At 47.1% G+C, this 24546-nt stretch overlaps 36 non-coding genes across 36 annotated transcripts; 17 read left to right on the top strand and 19 right to left on the bottom strand.

Annotated features, from left to right (window-relative positions):
• Nucleotides 1-1279: 1279 nt before the first annotated feature.
• On the bottom strand, nt 1280-1352 carry TRNAK-CUU (transfer RNA lysine (anticodon CUU)). The gene has a single exon. It is a non-coding gene; the product is annotated as a tRNA-Lys (tRNA).
• Nucleotides 1353-2387: 1035 nt separating this feature from the next.
• On the bottom strand, nt 2388-2460 carry TRNAK-CUU (transfer RNA lysine (anticodon CUU)). Its single transcript has one exon. It is a non-coding gene; the product is annotated as a tRNA-Lys (tRNA).
• A 1596-nt stretch (nt 2461-4056) lies between these two features.
• On the top strand, nt 4057-4127 carry TRNAG-GCC (transfer RNA glycine (anticodon GCC)). The gene has a single exon. It is a non-coding gene; the product is annotated as a tRNA-Gly (tRNA).
• An 861-nt stretch (nt 4128-4988) lies between these two features.
• On the bottom strand, nt 4989-5061 carry TRNAK-CUU (transfer RNA lysine (anticodon CUU)). Its single transcript has one exon. It is a non-coding gene; the product is annotated as a tRNA-Lys (tRNA).
• A 107-nt stretch (nt 5062-5168) lies between these two features.
• Nucleotides 5169-5239, top strand: TRNAG-GCC (transfer RNA glycine (anticodon GCC)). The gene has a single exon. It is a non-coding gene; the product is annotated as a tRNA-Gly (tRNA).
• An 861-nt stretch (nt 5240-6100) lies between these two features.
• Nucleotides 6101-6173, bottom strand: TRNAK-CUU (transfer RNA lysine (anticodon CUU)). The gene has a single exon. It is a non-coding gene; the product is annotated as a tRNA-Lys (tRNA).
• A 107-nt stretch (nt 6174-6280) lies between these two features.
• Nucleotides 6281-6351, top strand: TRNAG-GCC (transfer RNA glycine (anticodon GCC)). Its single transcript has one exon. It is a non-coding gene; the product is annotated as a tRNA-Gly (tRNA).
• An 861-nt stretch (nt 6352-7212) lies between these two features.
• Nucleotides 7213-7285, bottom strand: TRNAK-CUU (transfer RNA lysine (anticodon CUU)). Its single transcript has one exon. It is a non-coding gene; the product is annotated as a tRNA-Lys (tRNA).
• A 112-nt stretch (nt 7286-7397) lies between these two features.
• TRNAG-UCC (transfer RNA glycine (anticodon UCC)) lies at nt 7398-7468 on the top strand. The gene has a single exon. It is a non-coding gene; the product is annotated as a tRNA-Gly (tRNA).
• A 119-nt stretch (nt 7469-7587) lies between these two features.
• Nucleotides 7588-7660, bottom strand: TRNAK-CUU (transfer RNA lysine (anticodon CUU)). The gene has a single exon. It is a non-coding gene; the product is annotated as a tRNA-Lys (tRNA).
• Nucleotides 7661-8671: 1011 nt separating this feature from the next.
• Nucleotides 8672-8744, bottom strand: TRNAK-CUU (transfer RNA lysine (anticodon CUU)). Its single transcript has one exon. It is a non-coding gene; the product is annotated as a tRNA-Lys (tRNA).
• Nucleotides 8745-8851: 107 nt separating this feature from the next.
• Nucleotides 8852-8922, top strand: TRNAG-GCC (transfer RNA glycine (anticodon GCC)). Its single transcript has one exon. It is a non-coding gene; the product is annotated as a tRNA-Gly (tRNA).
• Nucleotides 8923-9782: 860 nt separating this feature from the next.
• Nucleotides 9783-9855, bottom strand: TRNAK-CUU (transfer RNA lysine (anticodon CUU)). Its single transcript has one exon. It is a non-coding gene; the product is annotated as a tRNA-Lys (tRNA).
• Nucleotides 9856-9967: 112 nt separating this feature from the next.
• On the top strand, nt 9968-10038 carry TRNAG-UCC (transfer RNA glycine (anticodon UCC)). Its single transcript has one exon. It is a non-coding gene; the product is annotated as a tRNA-Gly (tRNA).
• Nucleotides 10039-10157: 119 nt separating this feature from the next.
• On the bottom strand, nt 10158-10230 carry TRNAK-CUU (transfer RNA lysine (anticodon CUU)). The gene has a single exon. It is a non-coding gene; the product is annotated as a tRNA-Lys (tRNA).
• Nucleotides 10231-11241: 1011 nt separating this feature from the next.
• TRNAK-CUU (transfer RNA lysine (anticodon CUU)) lies at nt 11242-11314 on the bottom strand. The gene has a single exon. It is a non-coding gene; the product is annotated as a tRNA-Lys (tRNA).
• A 107-nt stretch (nt 11315-11421) lies between these two features.
• On the top strand, nt 11422-11492 carry TRNAG-GCC (transfer RNA glycine (anticodon GCC)). The gene has a single exon. It is a non-coding gene; the product is annotated as a tRNA-Gly (tRNA).
• Nucleotides 11493-12352: 860 nt separating this feature from the next.
• TRNAK-CUU (transfer RNA lysine (anticodon CUU)) lies at nt 12353-12425 on the bottom strand. The gene has a single exon. It is a non-coding gene; the product is annotated as a tRNA-Lys (tRNA).
• Nucleotides 12426-12532: 107 nt separating this feature from the next.
• Nucleotides 12533-12603, top strand: TRNAG-GCC (transfer RNA glycine (anticodon GCC)). The gene has a single exon. It is a non-coding gene; the product is annotated as a tRNA-Gly (tRNA).
• An 859-nt stretch (nt 12604-13462) lies between these two features.
• TRNAK-CUU (transfer RNA lysine (anticodon CUU)) lies at nt 13463-13535 on the bottom strand. Its single transcript has one exon. It is a non-coding gene; the product is annotated as a tRNA-Lys (tRNA).
• A 107-nt stretch (nt 13536-13642) lies between these two features.
• Nucleotides 13643-13713, top strand: TRNAG-GCC (transfer RNA glycine (anticodon GCC)). Its single transcript has one exon. It is a non-coding gene; the product is annotated as a tRNA-Gly (tRNA).
• Nucleotides 13714-14742: 1029 nt separating this feature from the next.
• Nucleotides 14743-14813, top strand: TRNAG-GCC (transfer RNA glycine (anticodon GCC)). Its single transcript has one exon. It is a non-coding gene; the product is annotated as a tRNA-Gly (tRNA).
• An 861-nt stretch (nt 14814-15674) lies between these two features.
• TRNAK-CUU (transfer RNA lysine (anticodon CUU)) lies at nt 15675-15747 on the bottom strand. Its single transcript has one exon. It is a non-coding gene; the product is annotated as a tRNA-Lys (tRNA).
• Nucleotides 15748-15859: 112 nt separating this feature from the next.
• On the top strand, nt 15860-15930 carry TRNAG-UCC (transfer RNA glycine (anticodon UCC)). The gene has a single exon. It is a non-coding gene; the product is annotated as a tRNA-Gly (tRNA).
• A 119-nt stretch (nt 15931-16049) lies between these two features.
• Nucleotides 16050-16122, bottom strand: TRNAK-CUU (transfer RNA lysine (anticodon CUU)). The gene has a single exon. It is a non-coding gene; the product is annotated as a tRNA-Lys (tRNA).
• A 1925-nt stretch (nt 16123-18047) lies between these two features.
• TRNAG-GCC (transfer RNA glycine (anticodon GCC)) lies at nt 18048-18118 on the top strand. The gene has a single exon. It is a non-coding gene; the product is annotated as a tRNA-Gly (tRNA).
• Nucleotides 18119-18979: 861 nt separating this feature from the next.
• On the bottom strand, nt 18980-19052 carry TRNAK-CUU (transfer RNA lysine (anticodon CUU)). Its single transcript has one exon. It is a non-coding gene; the product is annotated as a tRNA-Lys (tRNA).
• A 112-nt stretch (nt 19053-19164) lies between these two features.
• On the top strand, nt 19165-19235 carry TRNAG-UCC (transfer RNA glycine (anticodon UCC)). Its single transcript has one exon. It is a non-coding gene; the product is annotated as a tRNA-Gly (tRNA).
• A 119-nt stretch (nt 19236-19354) lies between these two features.
• On the bottom strand, nt 19355-19427 carry TRNAK-CUU (transfer RNA lysine (anticodon CUU)). The gene has a single exon. It is a non-coding gene; the product is annotated as a tRNA-Lys (tRNA).
• A 1016-nt stretch (nt 19428-20443) lies between these two features.
• On the bottom strand, nt 20444-20516 carry TRNAK-CUU (transfer RNA lysine (anticodon CUU)). Its single transcript has one exon. It is a non-coding gene; the product is annotated as a tRNA-Lys (tRNA).
• A 107-nt stretch (nt 20517-20623) lies between these two features.
• TRNAG-GCC (transfer RNA glycine (anticodon GCC)) lies at nt 20624-20694 on the top strand. The gene has a single exon. It is a non-coding gene; the product is annotated as a tRNA-Gly (tRNA).
• An 860-nt stretch (nt 20695-21554) lies between these two features.
• Nucleotides 21555-21627, bottom strand: TRNAK-CUU (transfer RNA lysine (anticodon CUU)). Its single transcript has one exon. It is a non-coding gene; the product is annotated as a tRNA-Lys (tRNA).
• Nucleotides 21628-21739: 112 nt separating this feature from the next.
• Nucleotides 21740-21810, top strand: TRNAG-UCC (transfer RNA glycine (anticodon UCC)). The gene has a single exon. It is a non-coding gene; the product is annotated as a tRNA-Gly (tRNA).
• An 859-nt stretch (nt 21811-22669) lies between these two features.
• TRNAK-CUU (transfer RNA lysine (anticodon CUU)) lies at nt 22670-22742 on the bottom strand. The gene has a single exon. It is a non-coding gene; the product is annotated as a tRNA-Lys (tRNA).
• Nucleotides 22743-22849: 107 nt separating this feature from the next.
• TRNAG-GCC (transfer RNA glycine (anticodon GCC)) lies at nt 22850-22920 on the top strand. The gene has a single exon. It is a non-coding gene; the product is annotated as a tRNA-Gly (tRNA).
• A 1029-nt stretch (nt 22921-23949) lies between these two features.
• On the top strand, nt 23950-24020 carry TRNAG-GCC (transfer RNA glycine (anticodon GCC)). The gene has a single exon. It is a non-coding gene; the product is annotated as a tRNA-Gly (tRNA).
• Nucleotides 24021-24546: the final 526 nt, after the last annotated feature.

The following is a 24546-nucleotide window of genomic DNA, read 5'->3' as shown; positions in this document are numbered from 1 at the left end:
TCTCGCCTGCCACGCGGGAGGCCCGGGCTCGATTCCCGGCCAATGCAGTCCTGAGGTTTTGCTGATATGGCAGTGCATTTTGTGAAAGTGAGGACAGCCATTTGCGCTGTGGTGGTGCAAGTTGACAGTGTTCCACATACAATGGTACAGGAAAAGAAAAAAAACATCCGCCCAATGTGGGGCTCGAACCCACGACCCTGAGATTAAGAGTCTCATGCTTTACCGACTGAGTTAGCAATGCTTGGTAACCGAGGAGTTGTGGTGATTACAAGGCAAGGCATCCTGACTTTCCAGCTTTGTTTTGTACACTAAAGTACATGAGTAAGTCTAAAATTAAGCATCTGTGGATCATTGGTGTTTCAGTGGTAGAAATCTAGCCGGCCACGTGGGAGGCCGGGTTCAATTCCCGGTCAATACATTCCTGAGTTTTTGCTGATAGGGCAGTGCATTTTGTGAAAGTGAGGACAGCCATTTGCGCTGTGGTGATGCAAGTATACACTGTTCCACATACAATGGTACAGGAAGAGAAAAAAACAACTGCCCAACATGGAGCTCAAATACATGACCCTAAGATTAATAGTCTTATGCTCTAGCGACTGTGCTAGTCGGGCTTGGTTACGAAGGCTTGGATGTGATGGCAAGGCAAGGCATCCTGACACTCCTGCTTTGTTTTATACACTAAAGTACATGAGTAAGTGTAAAATAAGGCATCTGTTGAGCATTGGTGGTTCAGTGGTAGAATTCTCGCCTGCCACGCGTGAGGCCCGGAATCGATTCCCGGCCAATGCAGTCCTGAGTTTTTGCTGATATGGCAGTGTATTTTGTGAAAGTGAGGACAGCTATTTGCGCTGTGGTGGTGCAAGTATACACTGTTCCACATACAATGGTACAGGAAGAGAAAAAAACAACTGCCCAACATGGAGCTCAAATACATGACCCTAAGATTAATAGTCTTATGCTCTAGCAACTGTGCTAGTCGGGCTTGGTTACGTAGGCTTGGAGGTGATGGCAAGGCAAGGCATCCTGACACTCCTGCTTTGTTTTATACACTAAAGTACATAAGTAAGTGTAAATTTAGGCATCTGTGGAGCATTGGTGGTTCAGTGGTAGAATTCTCGCCTGCCACGCGTGAGGCCCGGAATCGATTCCCGGCCAATGCAGTCCTGAATTTTTGCTGATATGGCAGTGTATTTTGTGAAAGTGAGGACAGCCATTTGCGCTGTGGTGGTGCAAGTATACAGTGTTCCACATACAATGGTACAGGAAAAGAAAAAACATCCGCACAACGTAGGGCTCGAACCCACGACCCTGAGATTAAGAGTCTCATGCTCTACCAACTGAGCTAGCCAGGCTTATTTGAGAATGTATGGAGGTGATGGCAAGGCAAGACATCCTGACACTCCTGCTTTGTTTCATACACTAAAGTACACGAGCAAGTGTAAAATTAAGTATCTGTGGAGAATTGGTGGTTCAGTGATAGAATTCTCGCCTGCCATGCGGGAGATCTGGGTTCGATTCCCGGCCAATGCAGTCCTGAGTTTTTGCTGATATGGCAGTGCATTTTGTGAAAGTGAGAACAGCCATTTGCGCTGTGGTGGTGCAAGTTGACAGTGTTCCACATACAATGGTACTGGAAAAGAAAAAAAAACATCCGCCCAATGTGGGGCTCGAACCCACGACCCTGAGATTAAGAGTCTCATGCTTTACCGACTGAGTTAGCAATGCTTGGTAACCGAGGCGTTGTGGTGATGGCAAGGCATCCTGACTCTCCTGCTTTGTTTTGTACACTAAAGTACATGAGTAAGTCTAAAATTAAGCATCTGTGGATCATTGGTGGTTCAGTGGTAGAAATCTAGCCGGCCACGTGGGAGGCCGGGTTCAATTCCCGGTCAATACATTCCTGAGTTTTTGCTGATAGGGCAGTGCATTTTGTGAAAGTGAGGACAGCCATTTGCGCTTTGGTGAGGCAAGTATACACTGTTCCACATACAATGGTACAGGAAGAGAAAAAAACAACTGCCCAACATGGAGCTCAAATACATGACCCTAAGATTAATAGTCTTATGCTCTAGCGACTGTGCTAGTCGGGCTTGGTTACGAAGGCTTGGAGGTGATGGCAAGGCAAGGCATCCTGACACTCCAGCTTTGTTTTATACACTAAAGTACATGAGTAAGTGTAAAATAAGGCATCTGTGGAGCATTGGTGGTTCAGTGGTAGAATTCTCGCCTGCCACGCGTGAGGCCCGGAATCGATTCCCGGCCAATGCAGTCTTGAGTTTTTCCTGATATGGCAGTGTATTTTGTGAAAGTGAGGACAGCCATTTGCGCTGTTGTGGTGCAAGTATACAGTGTTCCACATACAATGGTACAGGAAAAGAAAAAACATCCGCCCAACGTGGGGCTCGAACCCACGACCCTGAGATTAAGAGTCTCATGCTCTACCGACTGAGCTAGGCAGGCTTGGTTGAGAATGTATGGAGGTGATGGCAAGGCAAGGCAAGGCATCCTGACACTCCTGCTTTGTTTCATACACTAAAGTACACGAGTAAGTGTAAAGTAAAGTACCTGTGGAGCATTGGTGGTTCAGTGGTAGAATTATCGCCTGCCACGCGTGAGGCCCGGAATCGATTCCCGGCCAATGCAGTCCTGAGTTTTTGCTGAAATGGCAGTGTATTTTGTGAAAGTGAGGACAGCCATTTGCGCTGTGGTGGTGCAAGTTGACAGTGTTCCACATACAATGGTACAGGAAAAGAAAAAAAACATCCGCCCAATGTGGGGCTCGAACCCACGACCCTGAGATTAAGAGTCTTATGCTTTACCGACTGAGTTAGCAATGCTTGGTAACCGAGGAGTTGTGGTGATGGCAAGGCAAGGCATCCTGACACTCCTGCTTTGTTTCATAAACTAAAGTACACGAGTAAGTGTAAAATTAAGTATCTGTGGAGCATTGGTGGTTCAGTGGTAGAATTCTCCCCTGCCACGCGTGAGGCCTGGGTTCGATTCCCGGCCAATGCAGTCCTGAGTTTTTGCTGATATGGCAGTGCATTTTGTGAAAGTGAGGACAGCCATTTGCGCTGTGGTGGTGCAAGTTGACAGTGTTCCACATACAATGGTACAGGAAAAGAAAAAAAACATCCGCCCAATGTGGGGCTCGAACCTACGACCCTGAGATTAAGAGTCTTATGCTTTACCGACTGAGTTAGCAATGCTTGGTAACCGAGGAGTTGTGGTGATGGCAAGGCAAGGCATCCTGACTCTACTGCTTTGTTTTGTACACTAAAGTACATGAGTAAGTCTAAAATTAAGCATATGTGGATCATTGGTGGTTCAGTGGTAGAAATCTAGCCGGCCACGTGGGAGGCCGGGTTCAAGTCCCGGTCAATACATTCCTGAGTTTTTGCTGATAGGGCAGTGCATTTTGTGAAAGTGAGGACAGCCATTTGCGCTGTGGTGATGCAAGTATACACTGTTCCACATACAATGGTACAGGAAGAGAAAAAAACAACTGCCCAACATGGAGCTCAAATACATGACCCTAAGATTAATAGTCTTATGCTCTAGCGACTGTGCTAGTCGGGCTTGGTTACGTAGGCTTGGAGGTGATGGCAAGGCAAGGCATCCTGACACTCCTGCTTTGTTTTATACACTAAAGTACATGAGTAAGTGTAAAATAAGGCATCTGTGGAGCATTGGTGGTTCAGTGGTAGAATTCTCGCCTGCCACACGTGAGGCCCGGAATCGATTCCCGGCCAATGCAGTCTTGAGTTTTTCCTGATATGGCAGTGTATTTTGTGAAAGTGAGGACAGCCATTTGCGCTGTTGTGGTGCAAGTATACAGTGTTCCACATACAATGGTACAGGAAAAGAAAAAACATCCGCACAACGTGGGGCTCGAACCCACGACCCTGCGATTAAGAGTCTCATGCTTTACCGACTGAGCTAGCCAGGCTTATTTGAGAATGTATGGAGGTGATGGCAAGGCAAGACATCCTGACACTCCTGCTTTGTTTCATACACTAAAGTACACGAGTAAGTGTAAAATTAAGTGTCTGTGGAGCATTGGTGGTTCAGTGGTAGAATTCTCGCCTGCCACGCGGGAGGCCCGGGTTCGATTCCCGGCCAATGCAGTCCTGAGTTTTTGCTGATATGGCAGTGCATTTTGTGAAAGTGAGGACAGCCATTTGCGCTGTGGTGGTGCAAGTTGACAGTGTTCCACATACAATGGTACAGGAAAAGAAAAAAAACATCCGCCCAATGTGGGGCTCGAACCCACGACCCTGAGATTAAAAGCCTCATGCTTTACCAACTGAGTTAGCAATGCTTGATAACCGAGGAGTTGTGGTGATGGCAAGGCAAGGCATCCTGACTCTCCTGCTTTGTTTTGTACACTAAAGTACATGAGTAAGTCTAAAATTAAGCATCTGTGGATCATTGGTGGTTCAGTGGTAGAAATCTAGCCGGCCACGTGGGAGGCCGGGTTCAATTCCCGGTCAATACATTCCTGAGTTTTTGCTGATAGGGCAGTGCATTTTGTGAAAGTGAGGACAGCCATTTGCGCTGTGGTGATGCAAGTATACACTGTTCCACATACAATGGTACAGGAAGAGAAAAAAACAACTGCCCAACATGGAGCTCAAATACATGACCCTAAGATTAATAGTCTTATGCTCTAGCGACTGTGCTAGTCGATCTTGGTTACGTAGGCTTGGAGGTGAAGGCAAGGCAAGGCATCCTGACACTCCTGCTTTGTTTTATACACTAAAGTACATGAGTAAGTGTAAAATTAGGCATCTGTGGAGCATTGGTGGTTCAGTAGTAGAATTCTCGCCTGCCACGCGTGAGGCCCGGAATCGATTCCCGGCCAATGCAGTCCTGAGTTTTTGCTGATATGGCAGTATATTTTGTGAAAGTGAGGACAGCCATTTGCGCTGTGGTGGTGCAAGTATACAGTGTTCCACATACAATGGTACAGGAAAAGAAAAAACATCCGCCCAACGTGGGGCTCGAACCCACGAACCTGAGATTAAGAGTCTCATGCTCTACCGACTGAGCTAGCCAGGCTTGGTTGAGAATGTAAGGAGGTGATGGCAAGGCAAGGCATTCTGACACTCCTGCTTTGTTTCATAAACTAAAGTACACGACTAAGTGTAAAATTAAGTATCTGTGGAGCATTGGTGGTTCAGAGGTAGAATTCTCGCCTGCCACGCGGGAGGCCTGGGTTCGATTCCCGGCCAATGCAGTCCTGAGTTTTTGCTGATATGGCAGTGCATTTTGTGAAAGTGAGGACAGCCATTTGCGCTGTGGTGGTGCAAGTTGACAGTGTTCCACATACAATGGTACAGGAAAAGAAAAAAAACATCCACCCAATGTGGGGTTCGAACCCACGACCCTGAGATTAAGAGTCTCAAGCTTTACCGACTGAGTTAGCAATGCTTGGTAACCGAGGAGTTGTGGTGATGGCAAGGCAAGGCATCCTGACTCTCCTGCTTTGTTTTGTACACTAAAGTACATGAGTAAGTCTAAAATTAAGCATCTGTGGATCATTGGTGGTTCAGTGGTAGAAATCTAGCCGGCCACGTGGGAGGCCGGGTTCAATTCCCGGTCAATACATTCCTGAGTTTTTGCTGATAGGGCAGTGCATTTTGTGAAAGTGAGGACAGCCATTTGCGCTTTGGTGATGCAAGTATACACTGTTCCACATACAATGGTACAGGAAGAGAAAAAAACAACTGCCCAACATGGAGCTCAAATACATGACCCTAAGATTAATAGTCTTATGCTCTAGCGACTGTGCTAGTCGGGCTTGATTACGTAGGCTTGGAGGTGATGGCAAGGCAAGGCATCCTGACACTCCTGCTTTGTTTTATACACTAAAGTACATGAGTAAGTGTAAAATAAGGCATCTGTGGAGCATTGGTGGTTCAGTGGTAGAATTCTCGCCTGCCACGCGTGAGGCCCGGAATCGATTCCCGGCCAATGCAGTCTTGAGTTTTTCCTGATATGGCAGTGTATTTTGTGAAAGTGAGGACAGCCATTTGCGCTGTTGTGGTGCAAGTATACAGTGTTCCACATACAATGGTACAGGAAAAGAAAAAACATCCGCCCAACGTGGGGCTCGAACCCACGACCCTGAGATTAAGAGTCTCATGCTCTACCGACTGAGCTAGCCAGTCTTGGTTGAGAATGTATGGAGGTGATGGCAAGCCAAGGCATCCTGACACTCCTGCTTTGTTTCATACACTAAAGTACACGAGTAAGTGTAAAATTAAGTATCTGTGGAGCATTGGTGGTTCAGTGGTAGAATTCTCGCCTGCCACGCGGGAGGCCCAGGTTCGATTCCCGGCCAATGCAGTCCTGAGTTTTTGCTGATATGGCAGTGCATTTTGTGAAAGTGAGGACAGCCATTTGCGCTGTGGTGGTGCAAGTTGACAGTGTTCCACGTACAATGGTACAGGAAAAGAAAAAAAACATCCGCCCAATGTGGGGCTCGAACCCACGACCCTGAGATTAAGAGCCTCATGCTTTACCGACTGAGTTAGCAATGCTTGGTAACTAAGGAGATGTGGTGATGGCAAGGCAAGGCATCCTGACTCTCCTGCTTTGTTTTGTACACTAAAGTACATGAGTAAGTCTAAAATTAAGCATCTGTGGATCATTGGTGGTTCAGTGGTAGAAATCTAGCCGGCCACGTGGGAGGCCGGGTTCAATTCCCGGTCAATACATTCCTGAGTTTTTGCTGATAGGGCAGTGCATTTTGTGAAAGTGAGGACAGCCATTTGCGCTGTGGTGATGCAAGTATACACTGTTCCACATACAATGGTACAGGAAGAGAAAAAAACAACTGCCCAACATGGAGCTCAAATACATGACCCTAAGATTAATAGTCTTATGCTCTTGCGACTGTGCTAGTCGGGCTTGGTTACGTAGGCTTGGAGGCGATGGCAAGGCAAGGCATCCTGACACTCCTGCTTTGTTTTATACACTAAAGTACATGAGTAAGTGTAAAATTAGGCATCTGTGGAGCATTGGTGGTTCAGTAGTAGAATTCTCGCCTGCCACGCGTGAGGCCCGGAATCGATTCCCGGCCAATGCAGTCCTGAGTTTTTGCTGATATGGCAGTGTATTTTGTGAAAGTGAGGACAGCCATTTGCGCTGTGGTGGTGCAAGTATACAGTGTTCCACATACAATGGTACAGGAAAAGAAAAAACATCCGCCCAATGTGGGGCTCGAACCCACGACCCTGAGATTAAGAGTCTCATGCTCTACCGACTGAGCTAGCCAGGCTTGGTTGCGAATGTATGGAGGTGATGGCAAGGCAAGGCAAGGCATCCTGACACTCCTGCTTTGTTTCATACACTAAAGTACACGAGTAAGTGGAAAATTAAGTACCTGTGGAGCATTGGTGGTTCAGTGGTAGAATTCTCGCCTTCCACGCGGGAGTCCTGGGTTCGATTCCCGGCCAATGCAGTCCTGAGTTTTTGCTGATATGGCAGTGCATTTTGTGAAAGTGAGGACAGCCATTTGCGCTGTGGTGGTGCAAGTTGACAGTGTTCCACATACAATGGTACAGGAAAAGAAAAAACATTCGCCCAACGTGGGGCTCGAACCCACGACCCTGAGATTAAGAGTCTCATGCTCTACCGACTGAGCTAGCCAGGCTTGGTTGCAAATGTTTGGAGGTGATGGCAAGGCAAGGCAAGGCATCCTGACACTCCTGCTTTGTTTCATACACTAAAGTACACAAGTAAGTGTAAAATTAAGTACCTGTGGAGCATTGGTGTTTCAGTGGTAGAATTCTCGCCTTCCACGCGGGAGGCCTGAGTTTTTGCTGATATGGCAGTGCATTTTGTGAAAGTGAGGACAGCCATTTGCGCTGTGGTGGTGCAAGTTGACAGTGTTCCACATACAATGGTACAGGAAAAGAAAAAAAACATCCGCCCAATGTGGGGCTCGAACCCACGACCCTGAGATTAAGAGTTTCATGCTTTACCGACTGAGTTAGCAATGCTTGGTAACCGAGGAGCTGTGGTGATGGCAAGGCATCCTGACTCTCCTGCTTTGTTTTGTACACTAAAGTACATGAGTAAGTCTAAAATGAAGTATCTGTGGATCATTGGTGGTTCAGTGGTAGAAATCTAGCCGGCCACGTGGGAGGCCGGGTTCAATTCCCGGTCAATACATTCCTGAGTTTTTGCTGATAGGGCAGTGCATTTTGTGAAAGTGAGGACAGCCATTTTCGCTGTGGTGATGCAAGTATACACTATTCCACATACAATGGTACAGGAATAGAAAAAAACAACTGCCCAACATGGAGCTCAAATACATGACCCAAAGATTAATAGTCTTATGCTCTAGCGACTGTGCTAGTCGGGCTTGGTTACGTAGGCTTGGAGGTGATGGCAAGGCAAGGCATCCTGACACTCCTGCTTTGTTTTATACACTAAAGTACATGAGTAAGTGTAAAATAAGGCATCTGTGGAGCATTGGTGGTTCAGTGGTAGAATTCTCGCCTGCCACGCGTGAGGCCCGGAATCGATTCCCGGCCAATGCAGTCTTGAGTTTTTCCTGTTATGGCAGTGTATTTTGTGAAAGTGAGGACAGCCATTTGCGCTGTTGTGGTGCAAGTATACAGTGTTCCACATACAATGGTACAGGAAAAGAAAAAACATCCGCCCAACGTGGGGCTCGAACCCACGACCCTGAGATTAAGAGTCTCATGCTCTACCGACTGAGCTAGCCAGGCTTGGTTGAGAATGTATGGAGGTGATGGCAAGGCAAGGCATCCTGACACTCCTGCTTTGTTTCATACACTAAAGTACACGAGTAAGTGTAAAATTAAGTATCTGTGGAGCATTGGTGGTTCAGTGGTAGAATTCTCGCCTGCCACGCGGGAGGCCCGGGTTCGATTCCCGGCCAATGCAGTCCTGAGTTTTTGCTGATATGGCAGTGCATTTTGTGAAAGTGAGGACAGCCATTTGCGCTGTGGTGGTCAAGTTGACAGTGTTCCACATACAATGGTACAGGAAAAGAAAAAAAACATCCGCCCAATGTGGGGCTCGAACCCACGACCCTGAGATTAAGAGACTCATGCTTTACCGACTGAGTTAGCAATGCTTGGTAACTGAGGAGATGTGGTGATGGCAAGGCAAGGCATCCTGACTCTCCTGCTTTGTTTTGTACACTAAAGTACATGAGTAAGTCTAAAATTAAGCATCTGTGGATCATTGGTGGTTCAGTGGTAGAAATCTAGCCGGCCACGTGGGAGGCCGGGTTCAATTCCCGGTCAATACATTCCTGAGTTTTTGCTGATAGGGCAGTGCATTTTGTGAAAGTGAGGACAGCCATTTGCACTGTGGTGATGCAAGTATACACTGTTCCACATACAATGGTACAGGAAGAGAAAAAAACAACTGCCCAACATGGAGCTCAAATACATGACCCAAAGATTAATAGTCTTATGCTCTAGCGACTGTGCTAGTCGGGCTTGGTTACGTAGGCTTGGAGGTGATGGCAAGGCAAGGCATCCTGACACTCCTGCTTTGTTTTATACACTAAAGTACATGAGTAAGTGTAAAATTAGGCATCTGTGGAGCATTGGTGGTTCAGTGGTAGAATTCTCGCCTGCCACGCGTGAGGCCCGGAATCGATTCCCGGCCAATGCAGTCCTGAGTTTTTGCTGATATGGCAGTGTATTTTGTGAAAGTGAGGACAGCCATTTGCGCTGTGGTGGTGCAAGGATACAGTGTTCCACATACAATGGTACAGGAAAAGAAATAACATCCGCCCAACGTGGGGCTCGAACCCACGACCCTGAGATTAAGAGTCTCATGTTCTACCGACTGAGCTAGCCAGGCTTGGTTGCGAATGTATGGAGGTGATGGCAAGGCAAGGCAAGGCATCCTGACACTCCTGCTTTGTTTCATACACTAAAGTACACGAGTAAGTGTAACATTAAGTACCTGTGGAGCATTGGTGGTTCAGTGGTAGAATTCTCGCCTTCCACGCGGGAGTCCTGGGTTCGATTCCCGGCCAATGCAGTCCTGAGTTTTTGCTGATATGGCAGTGCATTTTGTGAAAGTGATGACAGCCATTTGCGCTGTGGTGGTGCAAGTTGACAGTGTTCCACATACAATGGTACAGGAAAAGAAAAAACATCCGCCCAACATGGGGCTCGAACCCACAACCCTGAGATTAAGAGTCTCATGCTCTACCGACTGAGCTAGCCAGGCTTGGTTGAGAACGTATGGAGGTGATGGCAAGGCAAGGCATCCTGACACTCCTGCTTTGTTTCATACACTAAAGTACACGAGTAAGTGTAAAATTAAGTACCTGTGGAGCATTGGTGTTTCAGTGGTAGAATTCTCGCCTTCCACGCGGGAGGCCTAAGTTTTTGCTGATATGGCAGTGCATTTTGTGAAAGTGAGGACAGCCATTTGCGCTGTGGTGGTGCAAGTTGACAGTGTTCCACATACAATGGTACAGGAAAAGAAAAAAAACATCCGCCCAATGTGGGGCTCGAACCCACGACCCTGAGATTAAGAGTCTCATGCTTTACCGACTGAGTTAGCAATGCTTGGTAACCAAGGAGCTGTGGTGATGGCAAGGCAAGGCATCCTGACTCTCCTGCTTTGTTTTGTACACTAAAGTACATGAGTAAGTCTAAAATGAAGTATCTGTGGATCATTGGTGGTTCAGTGGTAGAAATCTAGCCGGCCACGTGGGAGGCCGGGTTCAATTCCCGGTCAATACATTCCTGAGTTTTTGCTGATAGGGCAGTGCATTTTGTGAAAGTGAGGACAGCCATTTTCGCTGTGGTGATGCAAGTATACACTATTCCACATACAATGGTACAGGAAGAGAAAAAAACAACTACCCAACATGGAGCTCAAATACATGACCCTAAGATTAATAGTCTTATGCTCTAGCGACTGTGCTAGTCGGGCTTGATTACTTAGGCTTGGAGGTGATGGCAAGGCAAGGCATCCTGACACTCCTGCTTTGTTTTATACACTAAAGTACATGAGTAAGTGTAAAATAAGGCATCTGTGGAGCATTGGTGGTTCAGTGGTAGAATTCTCGCCTGCCACGCGTGAGGCCCGGTATCGATTCCCGGCCAATGCAGTCTTGAGTTTTTCCTGTTATGGCAGTGTATTTTGTGAAAGTGAGGACAGCCATTTGCGCTGTTGTGGTGCAAGTATACAGTGTTCCACATACAATGGTACAGGAAAAGAAAAAACATCTGCCCAACGTGGGGCTCGAACCCACAACCCTGAGATTAAGAGTCTCATGCTCTACCGACTGAGCTAGCCAGGCTTGGTTGAGAATGTATGGAGGTGATGGCAAGGCAAGGCATCCTGACACTCCTGCTTTGTTTCATACACTAAAGTACACGAGTAAGTGTAAAATTAAGTATCTGTGGAGCATTGGTGGTTCAGTGGTAGAATTCTCGCCTGCCATGTGGGAGGCCCGGGTTCGATTCCCGGCCAATGCAGTCCTGAGTTTTTGCTGATATGGCAGTGCATTTTGTGAAAGTGAGGACAGCCATTTGTGCTGTGGTGGTCAAGTTGACAGTGTTCCACATACAATGGTACAGGAAAAGAAAAAAAACATCCGCCCAATGTGGGGCTCGAACCCACGACCCTGAGATTAAGAGCCTCATGCTTTACCGACTGAGTTAGCAATGCTTGGTAACTGAGGAGATGTGGTGATGGCAAGGCAAGGCATCCTGACTCTCCTGCTTTGTTTTGTACACTAAAGTACATGAGTAAGTCTAAAATTAAGCATCTGTGGATCATTGGTGGTTCAGTGGTAGAAATCTAGCCGGCCACGTGGGAGGCCGGGTTCAATTCCCGGTCAATACATTCCTGAGTTTTTGCTGATAGGGCAGTGCATTTTGTGAAAGTGAGGACAGCCATTTGCACTGTGGTGATGCAAGTATACACTGTTCCACATACAATGGTACAGGAAGAGAAAAAAACAACTGCCCAACATGGAGCTCAAATACATGACCCTAAGATTAATAGTCTTATGCTCTAGCGACTGTGCTAGTCAGGCTTGGTTACGTAGGCTTGGAGGTGATGGCAAGGCAAGGCATCCTGACACTCCTGCTTTGTTTTATACACTAAAGTACATGAGTAAGTGTAAAATTAGGCATCTGTGGAGCATTGGTGGTTCAGTGGTAGAATTCTCGCCTGCCACGCGTGAGGCCCGGAATTGATTCCCGGCCAATGCAGTCCTGAGTTTTTGCTGATATGGCAGTGTATTTTGTGAAAGTGAGGACAGCCATTTGCGCTGTGGTGGTGCAAGTATACAGTGTTCCACATACAATGGTACAGGAAAAGAAAAAACATCCGCCCAACGTGGGGCTCGAACCCACAACCCTGAGATTAAGAGTCTCATGCTCTACCGACTGAGCTAGCCAGGCTTGGTTGAGAACGTATGGAGGTGATGGCAAGGCAAGGCATCCTGACACTCCTGCTTTGTTTCATACACTAAAGTACACGAGTAAGTGTAAAATTAAGTATCTGTGGAGCATTGGTGGTTCAGTGGTAGAATTCTCGCCTGCCACGCGGGAGGCCCGGGTTCGATTCCCGGCCAATGCAGTCCTGAGTTTTTGCTGATATGGCAGTGCATTTTGTGAAAGTGAGGACAGCCATTTGCGCTGTGGTGGTGCAAGTTGACAGTGTTCCACATACAATGGTACAGGAAAAGAAAAAAAACATCCGCCCAATGTGGGGCTCGAACCCACGACCCTGAGATTAAGAGTCTCATGCTTTACCGACTGAGTTAGCAATGCTTGGTAACCGAGGAGTTGTGGTGATGGCAAGGCAAGGCATCCTGACTCTCCTGCTTTGTTTTGTACACTAAAGTACGAGTAAGTCTAAAATTAAGTATCTGTGGATCATTGGTGGTTCAGTGGTAGAAATCTAGCCGGCCATGTGGGAGGCCGGGTTCAATTCCCGGTCAATACATTCCTGAGTTTTTGCTGATAGGGCAGTGCATTTTGTGAAAGTGAGGACAGCCATTTTCGCTGTGGTGATGCAAGTATACACTGTTCCACATACAATGGTACAGGAAGAGAAAAAAACAACTGCCCAACATGGAGCTCAAATACATGACCCTAAGATTAATAGTCTTATGCTCTAGCGACTGTGCTAGTCGGGCTTGATTACGTAGGCTTGGAGGTGATGGCAAGGCAAGGCATCCTGACACTCCTGCTTTGTTTTATACGCTAAAGTACATGAGTAAGTGTAAAATAAGGCATCTGTGGAGCATTGGTGGTTCAGTGGTAGAATTCTCGCCTGCCACGCGTGAGGCCCGGAATCGATTCCCGGCCAATGCAGTCTTGAGTTTTTCCTGATATGGCAGTGTATTTTGTGAAAGTGAGGACAGCCATTTGCGCTGTTGTGGTGCAAGTATACAGTGTTCCACATACAATGGTACAGGAAAAGAAAAAACATCCGCCCAACGTGGGGCTCGAACCCACAACCCTGAGATTAAGAGTCTCATGCTCTACCGACTGAGCTAGCCAGGCTTGGTTGAGAACGTATGGAGGTGATGGCAAGGCAAGGCATCCTGACACTCCTGCTTTGTTTCATACACTAAAGTACACGAGTAAGTGTAAAATTAAGTATCTGTGGAGCATTGGTGGTTCAGTGGTAGAATTCTCGCCTGCCACGCGGGAGGCCCGGGTTCGATTCCCGGCCAATGCAGTCTGAGTTTTTGCTGATATGGCAGTGCATTTTGTGAAAGTGAGGACAGCCATTTGCGCTGTGGTGGTGCAAGTTGACAGTGTTCCACATACAATGGTACAGGAAAAGAAAAACAACATCCGCCCAATGTGGGGCTCGAACCCACGACCCTGAGATTAAGAGCCTCATGCTTTACCGACTGAGTTAGCAATGCTTGGTAACTGAGGAGTTGTGGTGATGGCAAGGCAAGGCATCCTGACTCTCCTACTTTGTTTTGTACACTAAAGTACATGAGTAAGTCTAAAATTAAGCATCTGTGGATCATTGGTGGTTCAGTGGTAGAAATCTAGCCGGCCACGTGGGAGGCTGGGTTCAAATCCCGGTCAATACATTCCTGAGTTTTTGCTGATAGGGCAGTGCATTTTGTGAAAGTGAGGACAGCCATTTGCGCTGTGGTGATGCAAGTATACACTGTTCCACATACAATGGTACAGGAAGAGAAAAAAACAACTGCCCAACATGGAGCTCAAATACATGACCCTAAGATTAATAGTCTTATGCTCTAGCGACTGTGCTAGTCGGGCTTGGTTACGTAGGCTTGGAGGTGATGGCAAGGCATCCTGACACTCCTGCTTTGTTTTATACACTAAAGTACATGAGTAAGTGTAAAATTAGGCATCTGTGGTTCAGTGGTAGAATTCTCGCCTGCCACGCGTGAGGCCCGGAATCGATTCCCGGCCAATGCACTCCTGAGTTTTTGCTGATATGGCAGTGTATTTTGTGAAAGTGAGGACAGCCATTTGCGCTGTGGTGGTGCAAGTTGACAGTGTTCCACATACAATGGTACAGGATAAGAAAAAACATCCGCCTAACGAGGGGCTCGAACTCACGACCCTGAGATTAAGAATCTCAAGCTCTACCGACTGAGCTAGCCAGGCTTGGTTGCGAATGTATGGAGGTGATGGCAAGGCAAGGCAAGGCATCCTGACACTCCTGCTTTGTTTCATACACTAAAGTACATGAGTAAGTGTAAAATTAAGTACCTGTGGAGCATTGGTGATTCAGTGGTAGAATTCTCGCCTGCCACGCGGGAGGCCCGTGTTCGATTCCCGGCCAATGCAGTCCTGAGTTTTTGCTGATATGGCAGTGCATTTTGTGAAAGTGAGGACAGCCATTTGCGCTGTGGTGGTGCAAGTTGACAGTGTTCCACATACAATGGTACAGGAAAAGAAAAAAAACATCCGCCCAATGTGGGGCTCGAACCCACGACCCTGAGATTAAGAGTCTCATGCTTTACCAACTGAGTTAGCAATGCTTGGTAACCGAGGAGTTGTGGTGATGGCAAAGCAAGGCATCCTGACTCTCCTGCTTTGTTTTGTACACTAAAGTACATGAGTAAGTCTAAAATTAAGCATCTGTGAATCATTGGTGGTTCAGTGGTAGAAATCTAGCCGGCCACGTGGGAGGCCAGGTTCAATTCCCGGTCAATACATTCCTGAGTTTTTGCTGATAGGGCAGTGCATTTTGTGAAAGTGAGGACAGCCATTTGCGCTGTGGTGATGCAAGTATACACTGTTCCACATACAATGGTACAGGAAGAGAAAAAAACAACTGCCCAACATGGAGCTCAAATACATGACCCTAAGATTAATAGTCTTATGCTCTAGCGACTGTGCTAGTCGGGCTTGGTTACGTAGGCTTGGAGGTGATGGCAAGGCAAGGCATCCTGACACTCCTGCTTTGTTTTATACACTAAAGTACATGAGTAAGTGTAAAATTAGGCATCTGTGGAGCATTGGTGGTTCAGTGGTAGAATTCTCGCCTGCCACGCGTGAGGCCCGGAATCGATTCCCGGCCAATGCAGTCCTGAGTTTTTGCTGATATGGCAGTGTATTTTGTGAAAGTGAGGACAGCTGTTTGCGCTGTGGTGGTGCAAGTTGACAGTGTTCCACATACAATGGTACAGGAAAAGAAATAACATCCGCCCAACGTGGGGCTCGAACCCACGACCCTGAGATTAAGAGTCTCATGTTCTACCGACTGAGCTAGCCAGGCTTGGTTGCGAATGTATGGAGGTGATGGCAAGGCAAGGCAAGGCATCCTGACACTCCTGCTTTGTTTCATACACTAAAGTACACGAGTAAGTGTAACATTAAGTACCTGTGGAGCATTGGTGGTTCAGTGGTAGAATTCTCGCCTTCCACGCGGGAGTCCTGGGTTCGATTCCCGGCCAATGCAGTCCTGAGTTTTTGCTGATATGGCAGTGCATTTTGTGAAAGTGATGACAGCCATTTGCGCTGTGGTGGTGTAAGTTGACAGTGTTCCACATACAATGGTACAGGAAAAGAAAAAACATCCGCCCAACATGGGGCTCGAACCCACAACCCTGAGATTAAGAGTCTCATGCTCTACCGACTGAGCTAGCCAGGCTTGGTTGAGAACGTATGGAGGTGATGGCAAGGCAAGGCAAGGCATCCTGACACTCCTGCTTTGTTTCATACACTAAAGTACACGAGTAAGTGTAAAATTAAGTACCTGTGGAGCATTGGTGTTTCAGTGGTAGAATTCTCGCCTTCCACGCGGGAGGCCTAAGTTTTTGCTGATATGGCAGTGCATTTTGTGAAAGTGAGGACAGCCATTTGCGCTGTGGTGGTGCAAGTTGACAGTGTTCCACATACAATGGTACAGGAAAAGAAAAAAAACATCCGCCCAATGTGGGGCTCAAACCCACGACCCTGAAATTAAGAGTCTCATGCTTTACCGACTGAGTTAGCAATGCTTGGTAACCAAGGAGCTGTGGTGATGGCAAGGCAAGGCATCCTGACTCTCCTGCTTTGTTTTGTACACTAAAGTACATGAGTAAGTCTAAAATGAAGTATCTGTGGATCATTGGTGGTTCAGTGGTAGAAATCTAGCCGGCCACGTGGGAGGCCGGGTTCAATTCCCGGTCAATACATTCCTGAGTTTTTGCTGATAGGGCAGTGCATTTTGTGAAAGTGAGGACAGCCATTTTCGCTGTGGTGATGCAAGTATACACTATTCCACATACAATGGTACAGGAAGAGAAAAAAACAACTACCCAACATGGAGCTCAAATACATGACCCTAAGATTAATAGTCTTATGCTCTAGCGACTGTGCTAGTCGGGCTTGATTACTTAGGCTTGGAGGTGATGGCAAGGCAAGGCATCCTGACACTCCTGCTTTGTTTTATACACTAAAGTACATGAGTAAGTGTAAAATAAGGCATCTGTGGAGCATTGGTGGTTCAGTGGTAGAATTCTCGCCTGCCACGCGTGAGGCCCGGTATCGATTCCCGGCCAATGCAGTCTTGAGTTTTTCCTGTTATGGCAGTGTATTTTGTGAAAGTGAGGACAGCCATTTGCGCTGTTGTGGTGCAAGTATACAGTGTTCCACATACAATGGTACAGGAAAAGAAAAAACATCCGCCCAATGTGGGGCTCGAACCCACGACCCTGAGATTAAGAGCCTCATGCTTTACCGACTGAGTTAGCAATGCTTGGTAACTGAGGAGTTGTGGTGATGGCAAGGCAAGGCATCCTGACTCTCCTACTTTGTTTTGTACACTAAAGTACATGAGTAAGTCTAAAATTAAGCATCTGTGGATCATTGGTGGTTCAGTGGTAGAAATCTAGCCGGCCACGTGGGAGGCTGGGTTCAAATCCCGGTCAATACATTCCTGAGTTTTTGCTGATAGGGCAGTGCATTTTGTGAAAGTGAGGACAGCCATTTGCGCTGTGGTGATGCAAGTATACACTGTTCCACATACAATGGTACAGGAAGAGAAAAAAACAACTGCCCAACATGGAGCTCAAATACATGACCCTAAGATTAATAGTCTTATGCTCTAGCGACTGTGCTAGTCGGGCTTGGTTACGTAGGCTTGGAGGTGATGGCAAGGCATCCTGACACTCCTGCTTTGTTTTATACACTAAAGTACATGAGTAAGTGTAAAATTAGGCATCTGTGGTTCAGTGGTAGAATTCTCGCCTGCCACGCGTGAGGCCCGGAATCGATTCCCGGCCAATGCACTCCTGAGTTTTTGCTGATATGGCAGTGTATTTTGTGAAAGTGAGGACAGCCATTTGCGCTGTGGTGGTGCAAGTTGACAGTGTTCCACATACAATGGTACAGGATAAGAAAAAACATCCGCCTAACGAGGGGCTCGAACTCACGACCCTGAGATTAAGAATCTCAAGCTCTACCGACTGAGCTAGCCAGGCTTGGTTGCGAATGTATGGAGGTGATGGCAAGGCAAGGCAAGGCATCCTGACACTCCTGCTTTGTTTCATACACTAAAGTACATGAGTAAGTGTAAAATTAAGTACCTGTGGAGCATTGGTGATTCAGTGGTAGAATTCTCGCCTGCCACGCGGGAGGCCCGTGTTCGATTCCCGGCCAATGCAGTCCTGAGTTTTTGCTGATATGGCAGTGCATTTTGTGAAAGTGAGGACAGCCATTTGCGCTGTGGTGGTGCAAGTTGACAGTGTTCCACATACAATGGTACAGGAAAAGAAAAAAAACATCCGCCCAATGTGGGGCTCGAACCCACGACCCTGAGATTAAGAGTCTCATGCTTTACCAACTGAGTTAGCAATGCTTGGTAACCGAGGAGTTGTGGTGATGGCAAAGCAAGGCATCCTGACTCTCCTGCTTTGTTTTGTACACTAAAGTACATGAGTAAGTCTAAAATTAAGCATCTGTGAATCATTGGTGGTTCAGTGGTAGAAATCTAGCCGGCCACGTGGGAGGCCAGGTTCAATTCCCGGTCAATACATTCCTGAGTTTTTGCTGATAGGGCAGTGCATTTTGTGAAAGTGAGGACAGCCATTTGCGCTGTGGTGATGCAAGTATACACTGTTCCACATACAATGGTACAGGAAGAGAAAAAAACAACTGCCCAACATGGAGCTCAAATACATGACCCTAAGATTAATAGTCTTATGCTCTAGCGACTGTGCTAGTCGGGCTTGGTTACGTAGGCTTGGAGGTGATGGCAAGGCAAGGCATCCTGACACTCCTGCTTTGTTTTATACACTAAAGTACATGAGTAAGTGTAAAATTAGGCATCTGTGGAGCATTGGTGGTTCAGTGGTAGAATTCTCGCCTGCCACGCGTGAGGCCCGGAATCGATTCCCGGCCAATGCAGTCCTGAGTTTTTGCTGATATGGCAGTGTATTTTGTGAAAGTGAGGACAGCTGTTTGCGCTGTGGTGGTGCAAGTTGACAGTGTTCCACATACAATGGTACAGGAAAAGAAATAACATCCGCCCAACGTGGGGCTCGAACCCACGACCCTGAGATTAAGAGTCTCATGTTCTACCGACTGAGCTAGCCAGGCTTGGTTGCGAATGTATGGAGGTGATGGCAAGGCAAGGCAAGGCATCCTGACACTCCTGCTTTGTTTCATACACTAAAGTACACGAGTAAGTGTAACATTAAGTACCTGTGGAGCATTGGTGGTTCAGTGGTAGAATTCTCGCCTTCCACGCGGGAGTCCTGGGTTCGATTCCCGGCCAATGCAGTCCTGAGTTTTTGCTGATATGGCAGTGCATTTTGTGAAAGTGATGACAGCCATTTGCGCTGTGGTGGTGTAAGTTGACAGTGTTCCACATACAATGGTACAGGAAAAGAAAAAACATCCGCCCAACATGGGGCTCGAACCCACAACCCTGAGATTAAGAGTCTCATGCTCTACCGACTGAGCTAGCCAGGCTTGGTTGAGAACGTATGGAGGTGATGGCAAGGCAAGGCAAGGCATCCTGACACTCCTGCTTTGTTTCATACACTAAAGTACACGAGTAAGTGTAAAATTAAGTACCTGTGGAGCATTGGTGTTTCAGTGGTAGAATTCTCGCCTTCCACGCGGGAGGCCTAAGTTTTTGCTGATATGGCAGTGCATTTTGTGAAAGTGAGGACAGCCATTTGCGCTGTGGTGGTGCAAGTTGACAGTGTTCCACATACAATGGTACAGGAAAAGAAAAAAAACATCCGCCCAATGTGGGGCTCAAACCCACGACCCTGAAATTAAGAGTCTCATGCTTTACCGACTGAGTTAGCAATGCTTGGTAACCAAGGAGCTGTGGTGATGGCAAGGCAAGGCATCCTGACTCTCCTGCTTTGTTTTGTACACTAAAGTACATGAGTAAGTCTAAAATGAAGTATCTGTGGATCATTGGTGGTTCAGTGGTAGAAATCTAGCCGGCCACGTGGGAGGCCGGGTTCAATTCCCGGTCAATACATTCCTGAGTTTTTGCTGATAGGGCAGTGCATTTTGTGAAAGTGAGGACAGCCATTTTCGCTGTGGTGATGCAAGTATACACTATTCCACATACAATGGTACAGGAAGAGAAAAAAACAACTACCCAACATGGAGCTCAAATACATGACCCTAAGATTAATAGTCTTATGCTCTAGCGACTGTGCTAGTCGGGCTTGATTACTTAGGCTTGGAGGTGATGGCAAGGCAAGGCATCCTGACACTCCTGCTTTGTTTTATACACTAAAGTACATGAGTAAGTGTAAAATAAGGCATCTGTGGAGCATTGGTGGTTCAGTGGTAGAATTCTCGCCTGCCACGCGTGAGGCCCGGTATCGATTCCCGGCCAATGCAGTCTTGAGTTTTTCCTGTTATGGCAGTGTATTTTGTGAAAGTGAGGACAGCCATTTGCGCTGTTGTGGTGCAAGTATACAGTGTTCCACATACAATGGTACAGGAAAAGAAAAAACATCCGCCCAACGTGGGGCTCGAACCCACAACCATGAGATTAAGAGTCTCATGCTCTACCGACTGAGCTAGCCAGGCTTGGTTGAGAATGTATGGAGGTGATGGCAAGGCAAGGCATCCTGACACTCCTGCTTTGTTTCATACACTAAAGTACACGAGTAAGTGTAAAATTAAGTATCTGTGGAGCATTGGTGGTTCAGTGGTAGAATTCTCGCCTGCCATGTGGGAGGCCCGGGTTCGATTCCCGGCCAATGCAGTCCTGAGTTTTTGCTGATATGGCAGTGCATTTTGTGAAAGTGAGGACAGCCATTTGTGCTGTGGTGGTCAAGTTGACAGTGTTCCACATACAATGGTACAGGAAAAGAAAAAAAACATCCGCCCAATGTGGGGCTCGAACCCACGACCCTGAGATTAAGAGCCTCATGCTTTACCGACTGAGTTAGCAATGCTTGGTAACTGAGGAGATGTGGTGATGGCAAGGCAAGGCATCCTGACTCTCCTGCTTTGTTTTGTACACTAAAGTACATGAGTAAGTCTAAAATTAAGCATCTGTGGATCATTGGTGGTTCAGTGGTAGAAATCTAGCCGGCCACGTGGGAGGCCGGGTTCAATTCCCGGTCAATACATTCCTGAGTTTTTGCTGATAGGGCAGTGCATTTTGTGAAAGTGAGGACAGCCATTTGCACTGTGGTGATGCAAGTATACACTGTTCCACATACAATGGTACAGGAAGAGAAAAAAACAACTGCCCAACATGGAGCTCAAATACATGACCCTAAGATTAATAGTCTTATGCTCTAGCGACTGTGCTAGTCAGGCTTGGTTACGTAGGCTTGGAGGTGATGGCAAGGCAAGGCATCCTGACACTCCTGCTTTGTTTTATACACTAAAGTACATGAGTAAGTGTAAAATTAGGCATCTGTGGAGCATTGGTGGTTCAGTGGTAGAATTCTCGCCTGCCACGCGTGAGGCCCGGAATTGATTCCCGGCCAATGCAGTCCTGAGTTTTTGCTGATATGGCAGTGTATTTTGTGAAAGTGAGGACAGCTATTTGCGCTGTGGTGGTGCAAGTTGACAGTGTTCCACATACAATGGTACAGGAAAAGAAAAAACATCCGCCCAACGTGGGGCTCGAACCCTCGACCCTGAGATTAAGAGTCTCATGCTCTACCGACTGAGCTAGCCAGGCTTGGTTGCGAATGTATGGAGGTGATGGCAAGGCAAGGCAAGGCATCCTGACACTCCTGCTTTGTTTCATACACTAAAGTACACGAGTAAGTGTAAAATTAAGTACCTGTGGAGCATTGGTGGTTCAGTGGTAGAATTCTCGCCTTCCACGCGGGAGTCATGGGTTCGATTCCCGGCCAATGCAGTCCTGAGTTTTTGCTGATATGGCAGTGCATTTTGTGAAAGTGAGGACAGCCATTTGCGCTGTGGTGGTGCAAGTTGACAGTGTTCCACATACAATGGTACAGGAAAAGAAAAAAAACATCCGCCCAATGTGGGGCTCGAACCCACGACCCTGAGATTAAGAGTCTCATGCTTTACCGACTGAGTTAGCAATGCTTGGTAACCGAGGAGTTGTGGTGATGGCAAGGCAAGGCATCCTGACTCTCCTGCTTTGTTTTGTACACTAAAGTACGAGTAAGTCTAAAATTAAGTATCTGTGGATCATTGGTGGTTCAGTGGTAGAAATCTAGCCGGCCATGTGGGAGGCCGGGTTCAATTCCCGGTCAATACATTCCTGAGTTTTTGCTGATAGGGCAGTGCATTTTGTGAAAGTGAGGACAGCCATTTTCGCTGTGGTGATGCAAGTATACACTGTTCCACATACAATGGTACAGGAAGAGAAAAAAACAACTGCCCAACATGGAGCTCAAATACATGACCCTAAGATTAATAGTCTTATGCTCTAGCGACTGTGCTAGTCGGGCTTGATTACGTAGGCTTGGAGGTGATGGCAAGGCAAGGCATCCTGACACTCCTGCTTTGTTTTATACGCTAAAGTACATGAGTAAGTGTAAAATAAGGCATCTGTGGAGCATTGGTGGTTCAGTGGTAGAATTCTCGCCTGCCACGCGTGAGGCCCGGAATCGATTCCCGGCCAATGCAGTCTTGAGTTTTTCCTGATATGGCAGTGTATTTTGTGAAAGTGAGGACAGCCATTTGCGCTGTTGTGGTGCAAGTATACAGTGTTCCACATACAATGGTACAGGAAAAGAAAAAACATCCGCCCAACGTGGGGCTCGAACCCACAACCCTGAGATTAAGAGTCTCATGCTCTACCGACTGAGCTAGCCAGGCTTGGTTGAGAACGTATGGAGGTGATGGCAAGGCAAGGCATCCTGACACTCCTGCTTTGTTTCATACACTAAAGTACACGAGTAAGTGTAAAATTAAGTATCTGTGGAGCATTGGTGGTTCAGTGGTAGAATTCTCGCCTGCCACGCGGGAGGCCCGGGTTCGATTCCCGGCCAATGCAGTCTGAGTTTTTGCTGATATGGCAGTGCATTTTGTGAAAGTGAGGACAGCCATTTGCGCTGTGGTGGTGCAAGTTGACAGTGTTCCACATACAATGGTACAGGAAAAGAAAAACAACATCCGCCCAATGTGGGGCTCGAACCCACGACCCTGAGATTAAGAGCCTCATGCTTTACCGACTGAGTTAGCAATGCTTGGTAACTGAGGAGTTGTGGTGATGGCAAGGCAAGGCATCCTGACTCTCCTACTTTGTTTTGTACACTAAAGTACATGAGTAAGTCTAAAATTAAGCATCTGTGGATCATTGGTGGTTCAGTGGTAGAAATCTAGCCGGCCACGTGGGAGGCTGGGTTCAAATCCCGGTCAATACATTCCTGAGTTTTTGCTGATAGGGCAGTGCATTTTGTGAAAGTGAGGACAGCCATTTGCGCTGTGGTGATGCAAGTATACACTGTTCCACATACAATGGTACAGGAAGAGAAAAAAACAACTGCCCAACATGGAGCTCAAATACATGACCCTAAGATTAATAGTCTTATGCTCTAGCGACTGTGCTAGTCGGGCTTGGTTACGTAGGCTTGGAGGTGATGGCAAGGCATCCTGACACTCCTGCTTTGTTTTATACACTAAAGTACATGAGTAAGTGTAAAATTAGGCATCTGTGGTTCAGTGGTAGAATTCTCGCCTGCCACGCGTGAGGCCCGGAATCGATTCCCGGCCAATGCACTCCTGAGTTTTTGCTGATATGGCAGTGTATTTTGTGAAAGTGAGGACAGCCATTTGCGCTGTGGTGGTGCAAGTTGACAGTGTTCCACATACAATGGTACAGGATAAGAAAAAACATCCGCCTAACGAGGGGCTCGAACTCACGACCCTGAGATTAAGAATCTCAAGCTCTACCGACTGAGCTAGCCAGGCTTGGTTGCGAATGTATGGAGGTGATGGCAAGGCAAGGCAAGGCATCCTGACACTCCTGCTTTGTTTCATACACTAAAGTACATGAGTAAGTGTAAAATTAAGTACCTGTGGAGCATTGGTGATTCAGTGGTAGAATTCTCGCCTGCCACGCGGGAGGCCCGTGTTCGATTCCCGGCCAATGCAGTCCTGAGTTTTTGCTGATATGGCAGTGCATTTTGTGAAAGTGAGGACAGCCATTTGCGCTGTGGTGGTGCAAGTTGACAGTGTTCCACATACAATGGTACAGGAAAAGAAAAAAAACATCCGCCCAATGTGGGGCTCGAACCCACGACCCTGAGATTAAGAGTCTCATGCTTTACCAACTGAGTTAGCAATGCTTGGTAACCGAGGAGTTGTGGTGATGGCAAAGCAAGGCATCCTGACTCTCCTGCTTTGTTTTGTACACTAAAGTACATGAGTAAGTCTAAAATTAAGCATCTGTGGATCATTGGTGGTTCAGTGGTAGAAATCTAGCCGGCCACGTGGGAGGCCAGGTTCAATTCCCGGTCAATACATTCCTGAGTTTTTGCTGATAGGGCAGTGCATTTTGTGAAAGTGAGGACAGCCATTTGCGCTGTGGTGATGCAAGTATACACTGTTCCACATACAATGGTACAGGAAGAGAAAAAAACAACTGCCCAACATGGAGCTCAAATACATGACCCTAAGA

The sequence above is a fragment of the Pseudophryne corroboree genome, chromosome 3, assembly GCF_028390025.1.
Source record: "Pseudophryne corroboree isolate aPseCor3 chromosome 3, aPseCor3.hap2, whole genome shotgun sequence".
Taxonomy (NCBI): Eukaryota; Metazoa; Chordata; class Amphibia; order Anura; family Myobatrachidae; genus Pseudophryne; species Pseudophryne corroboree.
This window is presented reverse-complemented; position numbering and strand designations above follow the sequence as displayed.